Raw genomic sequence first — 14,393 nt, 5'->3', positions numbered from 1 at the left:
AGAAAGACATTCCATTCCTCTCCAGAGACTTCCCCTTCATTCAGAAGTACAACAGGGCTGCCTTCATATTCCTTCTATTCAGGTTAGGTCAGCACTTCAGTTACAGACCCCCTATTTGCAGGAGCAACATTTGTTCACTATAAAAATTAATCCTGAACTTAAACTTGGCATCACTTCGTTCCAATTTCAGAGCAGTTTTATTTGTATGTTATTTTGCTTTTGTAAGCTAACTGAGGGCATTTAAGTATTAAAGTAGTGGAAAATTACTATACATAAGACATTCCTTGGCACATAATTCTCCATTCCTGTTAGTCAAACATTTTCATGAAAAAAAGTCAGAGAATAATTTTACAGTATGGAGTGCAAAGCATATACTGTACCACCTTTCACTTTCTGCCATAGAATAGACCTGTTGAACTACGAAAGTAACAAAAACAAGATAAAAATATAACACACACTCACACACATATTCTCTCTTTCTAGCAGAAATATATAAAATATTGATACTACAGAAGATTATTTTTATTAGTGCTACATATCCAATGCATTTAAAGCTTGTTCAGTTCTTTATCAAGGGGACCTTATTTTAAATATATATTTTTTAAAAAATGGATTTGATTAATTTTTAACCCCCTTTAGGCCTCCAAAACAAAGGAGTTACTCAAAACGCTGTACAGAAAAAAAATTAAAATAATAACTAGAAAAAATGCCTTTACTTGCAAAGAGGTGAAGCAGCAGATTTTCTGGCTAGGAGGAATGTGACATGGGATTTATGCCTAGAGAATATGGTTCATCATGATTATCTCACTTCTTTACTCTCCAAGACTCAGGTTTGAAGGCAAGCCCTCTCTCAGGATTCCCTATTGCTATAATCTGCAATGAATCATTAACATTATGCTATTTTTTCTGGACTGATGCAGGGGGATCTTGTAGCACCTTTGAGAAAGTGTGAAAGAATATGGATCATAAGATTTTGTTAACCTAATCTACAATTTAGATGCATCTGAGGAAGCAGAATAAGGGGCAAAACAGATTGGCCAAAAAGGGCGGACTGGGGCCGCCTGGCATGCTCACCCTGGTGCTGTGACAACCACACATGTGCGCCACCAATCCACCCTGCCACTGCCATTTTAAACTGGTTTCTGAAAATGGTGTGGTTTTCTCCACTCCTTTTCAAGGTGCCTCTTTACCTTTACCTCGGAGCAGCTTCTGGCAGTGTTTGGGGCATGTGTCATGTAAATGCCATGCCCCCTACACACCCTGACGGTGACTCTTTTGGCCTATCTGTTTTGGATCTAAGTCTATGAAAGCTTATGCTACAATTTCTTTCCCAGGCAGTGTCAAAAGTGTTATATGATCCCTTTGCATACTGATATTCCAGACTATGTCTCTGAATTCTATCCCTTTGTCTGGATGTGTCTGTTATGTTGCACTTATGATCTTAAAGCTCATATGATTCAGTTTCTCTGTCCTGTGGTATAAACACCTAGAGATTCCAAAAATGGCTCCATCTCTGGTAATCCCTTGCCTCTGTCTCTGGTGGTCCTTTTCTCCACTGAACCACTCTGCAGTGGGTGCCATCCACCACTGAATCTGATTAGTGAGTACTAGGAAAAATAGCTTGGTGGGTCGTGAAGGTACTGTCTTCAACAGGCTTCTTCCCTATTTTAGCACAGATTCTGTAAACTTTATTTGTAGAATTCCAGAATGTGTTTTTTGTGCTTGATTTTATTGGACATCTGCTGGTTTTAAATGTTATCACTATGTGCTTATTATTGGTGTGAAGTCTTTTTTACTGTATTATGTTACTATGTCACATTCTTGTAAGGCATCTTTGAAAAGCATGATGCAACTAACTAATGACAATCTCCCCTTCATGTACATATTTTTCTAGGAAGTGACCATCAGTCTAATCCCTCAGTGATCTGCCTCAATTCTGTAGGGCAGACAGTACAAGCAAGCTGACATATGTCAGCAGTAATATGTTCATATAATACATTTATAACAGATTAATTCTACTTTACCTGCCATGATTCCATCCTACAGAAACCTGGGACTTGCAGTACTTAGAATTTTTTGTCAGGGAGCTATAGTGCCTCACCAAACTACACACTTCAGGATTCCATAAGATTCAGACATGACAGTTAAAGTGGTATCAATATGCTGCAATACTGTACTGTGAAAGAGACCTCAGAAAAGGGAACCAGGTTACCAGAAACGAGATCACAACCAACCAAACTAGGGACAATAGGGGAGTAACAAAGATATTTATAAACTCTTGTCAGTCAAAGAGTAGAGATAGGACAAAAGATGGGGTTAAGAAACAAAAAGCAGCAGGAGAGAGTAGCTGAGGGCCAATTATCACACAAGATGAGACAATACAATGTTGAAATACAGTCCTCCTTCTGCATGCTATAAGCACATTAAGATTTCAAAGGAGACTCTGTCTATGTGTACGTGTGTATGTGTGTGTGTACTCCAGCAACAGTAACTCTTAGAATTTCTCTGTGGCAGGTTCATACAGTATCTTAATTAACGAAGAAGGAATGTCAGCTATGAATACAGAACAAAACTGTAAATCCCTAACACACACACACACACACACACACACACACACACACACACACAGGAAAGGGAATTACCAGTCAGATGAGTCTTCTTGTTTTCCTGATGTAGGAGAGGCAAATATTTTTGTTCTTGTAAATCCAGGTCTTGTTAACTTAGTCCTTTCTTCACTTTTAGCTTCTCCGAAGGTCTAAGTTTAACTGAAGAACAAGAACCTGCAACAGTGAGGAAAAGAGAAGGCGATAAGAGCCCAGAAGAATTTCAGCTGCTGGCTGCGGCTACTGTTCTAGGAGCATTTGAGCTATTTTCAGCACCCGCTGAGTTTGTCTGCAATAGGAGAAACCAGAAAAGTACAGAGGCAGGAAACTCACAGTAACTTTGTTCGCTGCTCAAATTCCACATACACACTTGCGATGTTGAGAGAAATTGGTTTCAGACCAAATATTGCCCATTTGCACAAGAAACAGATTGAGATTTCCTTCATTTTTCTTGGACTCAGAGTGGCTAGCCCCTGGGTAAAAAAGTCAGTATTGTGCTCCTTCTAACACAATTAACCCAGTTGCTCTGAGGCATAAACTCTCTTTCCTCCATTTTCTTTATTTTGCATCCATGGATCTTTATTTTTGGTCTCTCTAGCATCAGTGCCCAGCAACAAACTTACCGGTAGCTTCCTAAGAGGGAAGCCAGAAGTTTATTTCCAGTTTGCAAATAAATTTTCAGAATCAGCTGTCTGACTATTTCTGAGTATTAGTGACCTGAGGTTATTGACATTGTTGTACTTATTTGAAAGAGGAAAGTGGGGTCATATCAGCATTTCAGCTATCAAATGGCTCAGTCCTGTGGGTGTAAAACAAACCAGAGGTCTCTTCAAGTTCTGATACTACTGCAAGTGTTTTTAATAGTTATTCATCAGGCACCTTAAAGCAAATTTGTCTCAAAGAGTAATTTAGCATGCAAATATAATACACTCTCTCATTTAAAGTACTTTACACATCTAGTTTTCTTTGTTTCTTATTTTACATTACATTTTAATGTAATATTTGATTTCAAAAATGTAAAAACCTCATTTTGTAAACCACCTAAAGAGCTTGGACTATTGGGCTGTACACTAGTTTCATAAAAAATAAATAACTGTATTGGTCACGTTCCAACAGTAGTGGAATAGGGATATACCCCCCATGCCTCATTTCAGTCCTCTGTGATGCTAAAAGTGAGCTCTGGAGTGGGGAGGGGGCAGGAGGCCCACTATTATTATCCTCATTTGGATGATGGAGGAAGGAGACTGAGGCTGAAAGGCAAGCTGAGATCATGGCAGAACAAAGATTCAGACCTAGGATTTTCTGATTCAGAAGGTATCATCATCAACTGGGAGAGGAAAAAATTAATTATCTATTGGCTTTGTTCAAATTCTTCTACCATGCCAAAAAAACTGTCCAGGTGTCCTTTCTAAACTGCTTTCCTAAGTGTGACTCTCCATAGAAACCCTGCATCATCAATAACCCTTCTTTCCCAAAGTTTATTTTGTACTTTCCTTGATAGGATTTTTTATTACCACTAGTGACCTAAAGGTAACCTTTTTATTCAAGCTATAAAGTACAAACAAATTAGCACTATATATATATATATATATATAGAGAGAGAGAGAGAGAGAGAGTGAGAGAGTGCTTTGTTCTATTTTCAGATCTTGTGCAATCTTCCAGTTAAATGCCCAGATCAATCAGATATTTTATAGTTTTCATTATGGGGTAAATCTATCCTATATCCTAGTTTTTGACATTCAAGGACATCGTTTACAAGAAGCTCTGGTACTCACACACACACAAAGTCCAAGTTACAAGAGTGAACCAACATAGTCAAATTTTAAAGAACAGAGAGGAAAGGAAAGCACTCAACACATTTCCTAGGACTCACACAATATTCATTTATGTTTCATATATACGTTATACACATACTAGATTATCCCACTACACTCTTATAGCGCTGCTATTTCACTTTCACTGCTCTGTCTGCCTCCTGCTGAATTCTGATGTTTGCCGTTTGCATTTAGAATTCTCAGCCAGAGAGCTCTTAGGCCTCAGTGAATTACAAACCCCAGAATGCAAGAGCTTCATTGTATAGAATATGGGAGAGATACAAAAGATGGGTTTGTTCTGCTACTCCGATGTGGTTATCCCCCCATGAGGCACTGTTTAATACCGATTCTCAAAAAAAAAGAAGGTTGGTTAACATATGGAGAGATATTAAAAGGAAATAGAAAAAACTTTGAGATGAAACCATTAGAACAAATCAGAGCAGAAGGACGTAAATATGAATGGTTTTTATACCATCAATTGGTGTCTAGATTTAGAACTGACAAAAAAATAAGTAATTTCACCAGAACATTGACAAATTTAGAAGAAATTATATTGGGGGGGAAATCGGCAATGTTATCCAGAGTATATAAAAAACTTCTGGAATATAATTTAGAAGGAGATATAATAAAAGAAAATATGATAAGGTGGGCCAAGGATTTAAAAAAAAAACCGTTGGAATTAAGACAATGGGAAATATCCTGGAAAAAAAGACTTAAATATACTACCTGCCAGGATATAAAGGAGAATTATCTGAAAATAATATACAGGTGGCATCTCTCCCCTGATAAATTATGCAAAATATATGGAAAAGGACAAAATAAATGTTGGAAATGTGTTAAGGAAAAGGGTACCTTTTTCACATGTGGTGGGAGTGCTCAGAAGCTAAAGAATTTTGGAAAATGGTAAAACAGGAGATAAAAGAAATAATTGGAATAGATTTGCAATTTAGGCCAGAAGTCTTACTACTTAATATGATAGAAGAAAAAGTGGAAAAACAGTTTGGCAAAATGATCTTTTATATGTTGACGGCTGCTAGATTGATATATGCCAGATATTGGAATATTAAAAAAGACATTAAGCTTGAGGAATGGATGAACAAATTATTAGATATGATGAAAGCAGATATAATTTCAAAGAGACTAATTGAAAACAAAAAGGAAATGGAGAAATTGGAAGGAAGGGAAAATTCTGATACAAGTAATTGGGAAAAAATTGTATGTATTTATAAGGAAAAAATGGCCAAACATACAAAATGAAATTTAAAAATAACTAGGAAAAATTGATAAAATTAGATAAAAGATAGATGAGTATGGAAGTATGGAAAATAATGGAAGTTAAATTTGTAATAAGGAGTAGAAACAATGTGTTCATGTGAAGAGAAAACAGAAAGATGAAAGGAAATTGAAGATATGCAGAAATAATGGGAAATGAAACGGTTCAAGGACTGACCAAGAAAAGTCACAGTGTTTTATGTTTTATGTTAGATGTATGTGACTGAACGGAATAATGTTTTTTTGTTTTTGTGTTATGTGTATAGGTTTTATGTTAATGTAGGTTCGGATGGGATGGAAGATTTTAGATGTTTGTATTGTAAGATGTATTTATAAATAATAAAAAAGTGGAATAGCAGTGCTATAAGAGGGTAGTGCGGTAATCTCCACAGCCTGAAGGTAATTTTATAGACAACATTTTTAATAATTTAGCACATGAGACAAAGTTAGTGTACCATGAACCACCAGAAAGCAAAGATTTCACTGGACCTTATCGCACAGGCTCCCCGGAACGGAATGAGAACAGAATGGAATGGGCCGGGAAGGAAACAGAACGAGTGGGGGATGCATTTTACAGAAGTCCCTCACTCATTCCTTTCCCTTTGCTTCCGTTCCCAATCCGTCTCAGAGGAGGCGATTTTTGAGAACTGTTCTGAACAGTTTATGACTTATTCCATGCAGAAAAAATGATTATAGGATGTTTATGCAGAATTCTTTTTTCCTTTTTTTTTCTTTTTGCAGAGAAAACAAGCTTCCTGTGCAGAAAATTACATTTTATGTGCATAAAAGGCTGTTTTTGGTGCAAGAAACTTGTTTCTGTGCAAAATCTTTATTTTCTATGAAAAAAATGTACAATTTTTTTCTTCAGAAGAAATCCTGAACTGCAAAGTTTCTTGCCCGTCTAGGATCCTCCTTGTAAGGTTTTCCCGGCACCCGAGAAAACTATTTTGTGATCTTTTTAAAAAACATTTTTCCAATAATCTCTCCATCTCCACATGACACACACTACTTATCCTTCACAACTGCTGACCACTCCTCAGCATGTGCTGACAACTGAAGCATCCATTCTCCTCTGCTTTGTAATTTAATATATTTTAATGATTTGATCAAATTTTTGATTATAATGACATGAGTATTGTTATCATTGCTGATCTTATTGCTTAATATATTTGTAACTTTGTTTTTGATTCTATCTGTTGCCCAGCTTGAATGCTTTTTTTTTTGGTCATGGAAGGATAGGATAAAAATGTAAAAGATAATGACATGTCGCTCCAGACCACCCAGGACATAATTTATGAAAGGTTCTAAATTATATTACTATGGGCACAATGTCACAATATTCATTTTCCTCAGTCCAAGCATATGTTTTGGTCAGCTGGCTCCAATCTTATTCAGTCATTAATAGTTCTCTCTTCTCCCCATCTATGGCATGGTGCCTGGTTAGGGATTCAGAGCAGTGTTAGTACCAGTGAGGCTATTAAGGCAGGATTAGACTGGTCCACTCCATAGACTGCAGTTCTGTTATATTATAAACAGTGCTACCAGCATAGCCATAGACAAAATTAGGTTTGAGGGAAAATTGCCAAGAGATGCCTTCTCACTTCTGTTTACTTGCAACTGTTCAAATAGCAACCAGACCACCCTACAACCAGGATAAGAAAAGCATATTTATAAGTGGTGCTACTGTGATTCTAGTTTACAACCAGCAATAATAATAATAATAATAATAATAATAATAATAATAATAATAATAGTTTTATTTATATACTGCTATTCCAAAGATCATAGCAGTGAACAGCAAGTAAGCTAATTAGCAAGTAAGCTAATTTGCCCCCAACAGTCTGGGTACTCATTTTAGCGACCTCGGAAGGATGCAAGCCTGAGTCGAGCTTGGGCCCTTTTGCTGGTCTTGAACTCGCAACCTTGTGGTTTTGAGTGAATGGCTGCAGTACAGGCATTTAACGACTGTGCCACCAGGGCTCCATGTATTAATAAATAAATACATAATAAAACTTTTATTTATACCCCGCTTTTTGTTAAAACAATCAAAGCGATTTACAACAGTTAAAATAGTACGTCCATATATACAAAGTATCTCCTCCTTAAAAAAAGATTAAACAATATAAAATTTAAAATGATATAACTATTAAAAACCAATAACATACAGCAAACTGTATGTATTTGCATTTAAATTAGATCATAATACTTATCACTGTCTTTACTCCTCACTTGCAATTCTTTTGTTTATTTTTAACTGAAAAAACTAATGAAATGCATGAAACCCAGCTTTCGCTCATAGAAGCTGGATCTGGTTATCTTTCTCCAAACACACTCAAATTACAACGCAGGCATAAGGAGCATCAAGACCATGAATGAAAATTTAATGCTATCTATTTTATTTTCTAACCTAAGGAATGCCCACAGCATACTAAATGCATATATATGACAGCCTGTCTATTTTGAACTGGCTCTGCATAGAGTTCTATATTGTTGCTTGTGAATAACTGCAAAGAACCCTTGGCTTGCCTCAGAACAGTGACCTTTATCGAACAGTCATTTATTCTTGCTTGCAGCTCCCTCTTCCTTTTCTCACCTCTTGAAGAAGACAGCTTCCATCTCTCAAAGAAACACACACTTTCTAGAAAATGTTTCAGAATATAGGGCCCAACAACATGTTCTCAGGGAAGAGAGCACTTCAAAGCAGTAGGCAGAATTATGTCTTCAGGCATCTGACTGAGTGGCAAAATAAAGGCAACAGCAAATTCCCCCTAAAGTAAGAGCTATCACGGTCAAAAGGGTCCTGGTTAGATATTACCGACCAGGTATTGGGTTCTTGCTTAGACCAGAGAGTAGTTCAGTATTTTGTTTCAGTTCTAGCTGCTCTTCAGAGAATTGCTCTTTCCAATCTTAAATTCTGTCCTCCTGTTGCTCAATCATCAGCACTGCTATTTGGCTTTTTCACAAAAGAGTATAAGCAGACACAACTACTCATGCCCCAGCCAGCAAGAGGCAAGAAGAATCAAATAAATGCTTCGCTGCAGAGCTATAATTCTTTCTTTTCCTTGAAACAGTATTCTCAGCAGACAGCTTCCATTTACCTCTTAAGATTGCCTCATTTACCAGCAGCACAAAATTCAGTCTGGCAATTTAATTGTTTGGTTGTAAATCTTATCTTACCTGCCATTTTTATAGCATTTAGTAAGCTGGTTAAGTAGTGCTACTTTGGTGTGTTAATCATTTATGGCACCTATAACTCCCCACTTTTGATTGCTTTCAAAAAATGTATGTTTTATAGGCTGTAAATGTTATTAAAAATAATGCAGGTTCTCTCTCAACCATATACAACTAACTCTAAAAGCCTATTAATTAAAAACAGTTCTGAAAAAGAATTCAGAAACTCCATATCTCCATCTAGGCTACAGCTGCAGATTCTGACATAATATAATTTTAGGCAATATTATTAACAACTGCCAATTTTTTAAAATACATTTTTCATATGTATGCTTTATTAAATATGTACACATTGCTGTATTAAATTGCTAATAATGCATTTCTCCTAAAATATACAGTCCTTGCTACAAATATCAGGAAAGTATTATGCCTATTGTACATGCATTTATCTATGAAATGTGTATAGCCATAATTGTTAACTGGAATTTCTATATTCATCAGCAGTATATCGTTTAAAAAGATATGCTGGGGACAAACAATAAGGAATGCCACTGCTGCATGCGCTGCCCCAAAACACAGAGTGGCATCTCTCTAACCTTTTGTGTTTGAGACAGGTTGCTGGGTTAGTTAGACTTCTCTTATGTTCTCTGCAAATCTTTAGATCTTGGGGTTCCCTGGATTGATGCCTTCTCGCCAAGCAGGAGGCACAGACGACAACAGTCACAACCCTGATTTTCTTAGCACCAGCATCATCAGTAGCCAGCTGTGCTGTACAGAACCAGCTGTTTCTTGAATGTCTGATTCTGTGGGTCCTCAAAGCCTGGCTTTGTAAAAGGGATAATGAAGCAAATTATCTGAGTTGTGGTTATTTTCCAAGTTATCCTCACCCACCTACAAAGGCTGAATTTGATGATTCACAGAGCCAGACATTCAGGAAACATTTGGCTTTGTACAGAAGAACCAGCTGCTAACAACACTGGGAGATCTGGTTGTAGTTACCTATGCCTCTGTCTTTGGAACATGTGGTTGCATGGGTGCTGTTGTTTTGCCTCTGCCATACTAACATGTCTTCTTCCTTCCAACATGGGAAAGAAGAGGCTTCTTTAGGTGCCTCAGTGGGTGGGCAGGCAGCAAGCTATCCACAGGTTTTCTTTCTCCAGCAGAAAGGTGCCACTTCATCTCCTCCTCTTTCTCCAACCAGGACATGGGATGATGTGTCTGTTGATGCAATATTATGGGGGCAACACTTTACTTCCTGCCTCTGTGGAAGAAGTCCCACCTCTACGAATATACTGTTGTTGTGTGCCTTCAAGTCTTTTTCAATATATGGTGACACATTTGCCTGGGTACATCAGGCATTCTCTGCTGTTGTTCAGTTCTGGTTTAAGAAAGACAATCAAGTTTGTACATAGTTCTCTGGCTGCTGCATCCACTAAGCCTTCTAAGACACTCTTCAGCTGTTTGTATATTTTCCCTACTATGCAGAAGCCTTTTAACTGTAGGATCTATTAAAGAAATTTTATGAGAAAATTGATCAAAGAATGCTTGTCACTTTTGTACTCTTATTACAACCTAGAATCTATGTATATATCCTATTAACACACATAATGTCATTGAATATATGACCCATAAATAATGATAAATACAATTATTACTATTATCATTATTTTGTTCAATTATGTCCCACCTTTTCCGTAGAACTGGGATCAATTAAAGCAAGTAGAAATAAAATATGCAAAAATGTAATTAAATTGCCTAAAAGCTACTAAAAAGGCCCTTTCTTGCATTTCCTCGGTACTTCCTTAACGATGGCACGACCAAGAGATGGGACTCCCCTGAACATCTCAAGGGTCCAAGCACACTCATATGACAGAGTATGCCCATTTAGATAACCTATACTTGAATATGCCACAACATTGATGGATTGAAGACAGACTATCTGAGGGATCGTATCTTCCAATATGAGCCTGGCCAAGCTTTGAAATCTTCAGGGAAGTCCCTTCTCATGGCGTAATTTCACAATGGCCTGATACATACCTCTCCGTCAAGGCAGGCTGGAGGAGTCCGGTTTTCCCCTGGAGGGATGCCACAGCAGCCAAACTGCACAGCGTCCCTCCACCCCAAAAAGAACCTGGAAAAAACTGGTTCTTTTTCTGATGCCACACAGACGTCAGGAGTGCACCATTGGTGCACTCGTGATGAAAGCAACACACAGTGACACCTGTACACTGCGCATCACTTACATCATCATGGCGGCGCCTGTGTGGACGGGACGCCACCAAGATGGCACCGCCATCACGTGCTAGGGTTCAGGAGTGTGCGGCTGCTGCGTGCTGTAGAACTCTAGTATCAGTGGCAGCACGCCGCTTTTGTTCCGTCTGTCCTGGGCCAATGTTAGTTATATGATTCCACTTTCACTGCCATCGTTCTATTCCATTGAATCCTGGGATTTAAGTTTAGGGAGGAGCATTTAGAATTATCAGACAGAGATTCTAATGCTTCACTAAATTACCAATCCCAGGATTCCACAGTATGTAGTAACATTGGATTCATAATGCAGTAACTGTGTAATGTGAAAGGGCCCTTAGTTTCCATCACGCTCACAAGCACATCTGACAGAAACACAAGAGAGAGCTTTTTCAATGACTGTGCCCAAGCTCTGGAACTTCCTTTCTTTATTATCCTTTTGAAGACATCCTTTTTCTAACAGGATCTGAGGAAATTATTGTTTATATGGAAAGGGATTCTAATAGTGTCCTGTACTATTTTTGTTTTTATATATTACTTGTATATGTAATGGATATTTTTAATGGTCTTAATCATGCAATTTTAACACTAATGTATTGTAATTTTTAAACAATTATATATGCTTTTATCTGTGTTTAATTTTTGTAAGCCAGGTGGAGTTCCAGTTCCCGAAAGAAAAGCTAGGAAATAAATAAACAAAGGTATACTCCAGTTAATAAAGTAGATGCATTCTGGACATTACTTAAGTGATTGTAAATTTGGTACCAGAGACAGAAATAACATTTGGTATCTGAAGTAGAACTAAACAGTAGATTCTTACACCACAAGAAAGAAGTGCAGTTCAACATATTTCAGCAAACTTTTCATTCAAAACTAAATGCATGTATGAAATGAAGCAACAAGGCCAGGTAAGTCGTGAATAAATTAACAAAAACATTTTGTGTCTTTTAGGGACAATTTGAAGACTCCTTAAAAACTGCTTCTGGGATTGGTTTTAAAAAACTGAATTTTTGAAAGAAGTGTGTGTGGTACATTTTTAAACCGCTTTGATCTTTTTGGAAAAGCAGTATATAAATAAAAAATATTATTATTATTATTATTATTATTATTATTATTATTATTTCTTTCACAAGCCCCTACTTCTCTTATGATTTCAGTTTTCTGCTTTTTTTAAACATGCGAGGGTAGCTGGTGAGGCAAGTTTGTCTATATTACCTTTTTTCTCTTTTGTTGTTCAAGCATACTTACTAGGGGATTCTGCTATTTACCTTGCCTACTGTAGGCAGGTATGTATGACTACTATTTGACTGGCCAGAGCAAAATTCCATTCTTTCGCATCTCAAGCTGTGTTTATTGTTTACTGTTTATTCATACACTGCTGCAACTGAACACTCGAAAATCTATCTTTCTCCAGCCTTGCTTCACCATCTTCCAAATGCTGAGTATATAAGCCAAAAAACCCTCCTTCATTACAGGGGGTAAGGAAGAAAAGCAGGAGATTGGACATAAAAAAACTTTTGTAAAATGGAGCTTCACTATCAGAGACTTTGTTAACTGAAGTATAGTTGTAAAATTAATGCTGCTGCTACTCCTCATGGTTCAAGTACTTAATTATGGCGCAGTACAGACCGCCGAAAAATGGCAGTCTGCCATTTTTTTCTCTGCAGGGAAGCCACAGCTGCCAAACCGTGCAGCTTCCTTGTGGAGGAAAAAGAACCCACCAATGGTGCACTCGTGATGTAACTGGTGAGGCACAACGTCTGTTATATCATAATGGTGGCAACCATGTACACGGGGCAACACCATTATTGTGTCGCCAGTACGTGCTAGGGTTAGGGACTGTGCAGTTGCTAACATGTGCCATTTGATAACAGGGCCCAAATGGACAGGCCAAAATAAAGCTGCTTCAGAGCTGCTTTACTTTGGAGGTATAATATGCTGTTTAAAAAATGTATGCATCTTAAGAGGCCGGAAGCCATGCCAAAGCCACGCTCTGGTCCTAAGGACTGGAGCATGGCTCTGGCACAGCTTCTGGCTTCTTAAGATGCATGTGTCATGTAAACAGCATACCTCCAAAGTGACCCAAAGCCTGTCTGTTCAGGCCGTTAGTTGTCTCTCTTTCTCCTATGCCACAGCTGCTACCCACAGTCCCTTACAAGCATAACAAATGTTTTCATTGCAAGAAGACTGTGTGTAAACATGCAACGATCCTGTTTTAAGTATTTCTTGCATTCACTCAGTTGAATTCATAAAGATGTGGGTGAGGTTGTCAGGAGCAGACATATGAGATGGCAGGAAGGATGTCCAATCACAAATAGTTTATTTCATTTTCCTGTGTTGCAGAGAAACAGTTTCAATTGCCAGCTTCAAGGAACTAGAACCTGCACAGCCATCACTATGGAGGTCAACTAATTTCTCTCTTGTATCAGTTTGAACAGTAGCTTACATAATTGAATGCTACAACATATACACATGCAAACATGCATAGAAAAGCAGATGTAATGAAGAAGGGTTTTAGGCTAGCCTTCTTGATGATTTCATTTTCTATCTGCAGACACTCTAGGAGTGGATGGGTAAGCAATGACACAAATATCCCAAAACTGGAGTACTGTCCAAAAGAAACCGAATACCTTTTCTGCTCTTTGGAAAAAGCAAGTATCAGAATCAAAGGGTATCTGTTTCACCATTTTGCAGAAACAATTTTCATTGTTCTCTCTGAGAAAAAATGTCAAGAGTCTAATTTGTTCACCATCAAGGAAAAGCATAAAGTCAGCACAGAAAACAGAGCTTCAAGTATCCCTGACAATAGCATGTTTGTGTATTTGTAACATTTAAAATAACTGTGTTTTTATAAAGGTCACCTGACACAAATCACAAATCATGTGCATATGTATGACTAAATGCTACCATCCTGGAGGCAATGAAAAGTTTACAATGTTGAATGCCCCTTAGTCCTGGGCAGAACAAGAACTCAGTTCTTGCGTAGGGGCAATTCAGAAAGACAGATCACAGTAAGAGATGAGTGCCTATTGCTACAGTGACACAGAAATGACGAAGGAAAAAATAGAAGATATGGGATGACAAAGATTATATCTATCTGAACCACTGAGAAATACAAAGTATTCAGTGTTATACATAGTCCACTGCCAATGGAAATAAATAATTGATACTGTCAAAATCCAAAGGGAAGACCCTGTCTTTACTGCAAAAATGTAAAATCAAATGAACCAGGATACAAATCCATATACTGTATACCCCAACTGTCTTTTTTCCCCCTAGGTACCTG

At 37.6% G+C, this 14,393-nt stretch overlaps 1 protein-coding gene across 7 annotated transcripts in view; it reads right to left on the bottom strand.

Moving 5' to 3' along the window:
* Nucleotides 1-14,393, bottom strand: part of SORBS2 (sorbin and SH3 domain containing 2) — a 245,847-nt gene that overhangs the window by 202,904 nt on the left and 28,550 nt on the right. For all 7 annotated transcript variants that reach the window (XM_042467681.1, XM_042467682.1, XM_042467686.1 and 4 more), the window contains exon 2: nucleotides 2,643-2,780. The gene's annotated coding sequence lies outside the window, so the exon portion shown is untranslated. The remainder of the gene's footprint in view (nucleotides 1-2,642; nucleotides 2,781-14,393) is intronic.

Source organism: Sceloporus undulatus, chromosome 5, assembly GCF_019175285.1.
Source record: "Sceloporus undulatus isolate JIND9_A2432 ecotype Alabama chromosome 5, SceUnd_v1.1, whole genome shotgun sequence".
In the NCBI taxonomy this organism is placed as follows: Eukaryota; Metazoa; Chordata; class Lepidosauria; order Squamata; family Phrynosomatidae; genus Sceloporus; species Sceloporus undulatus.
The sequence above is the reverse complement of the archived record's forward strand: the minus strand, read 5'-3'. Positions and strand labels throughout refer to the sequence as shown.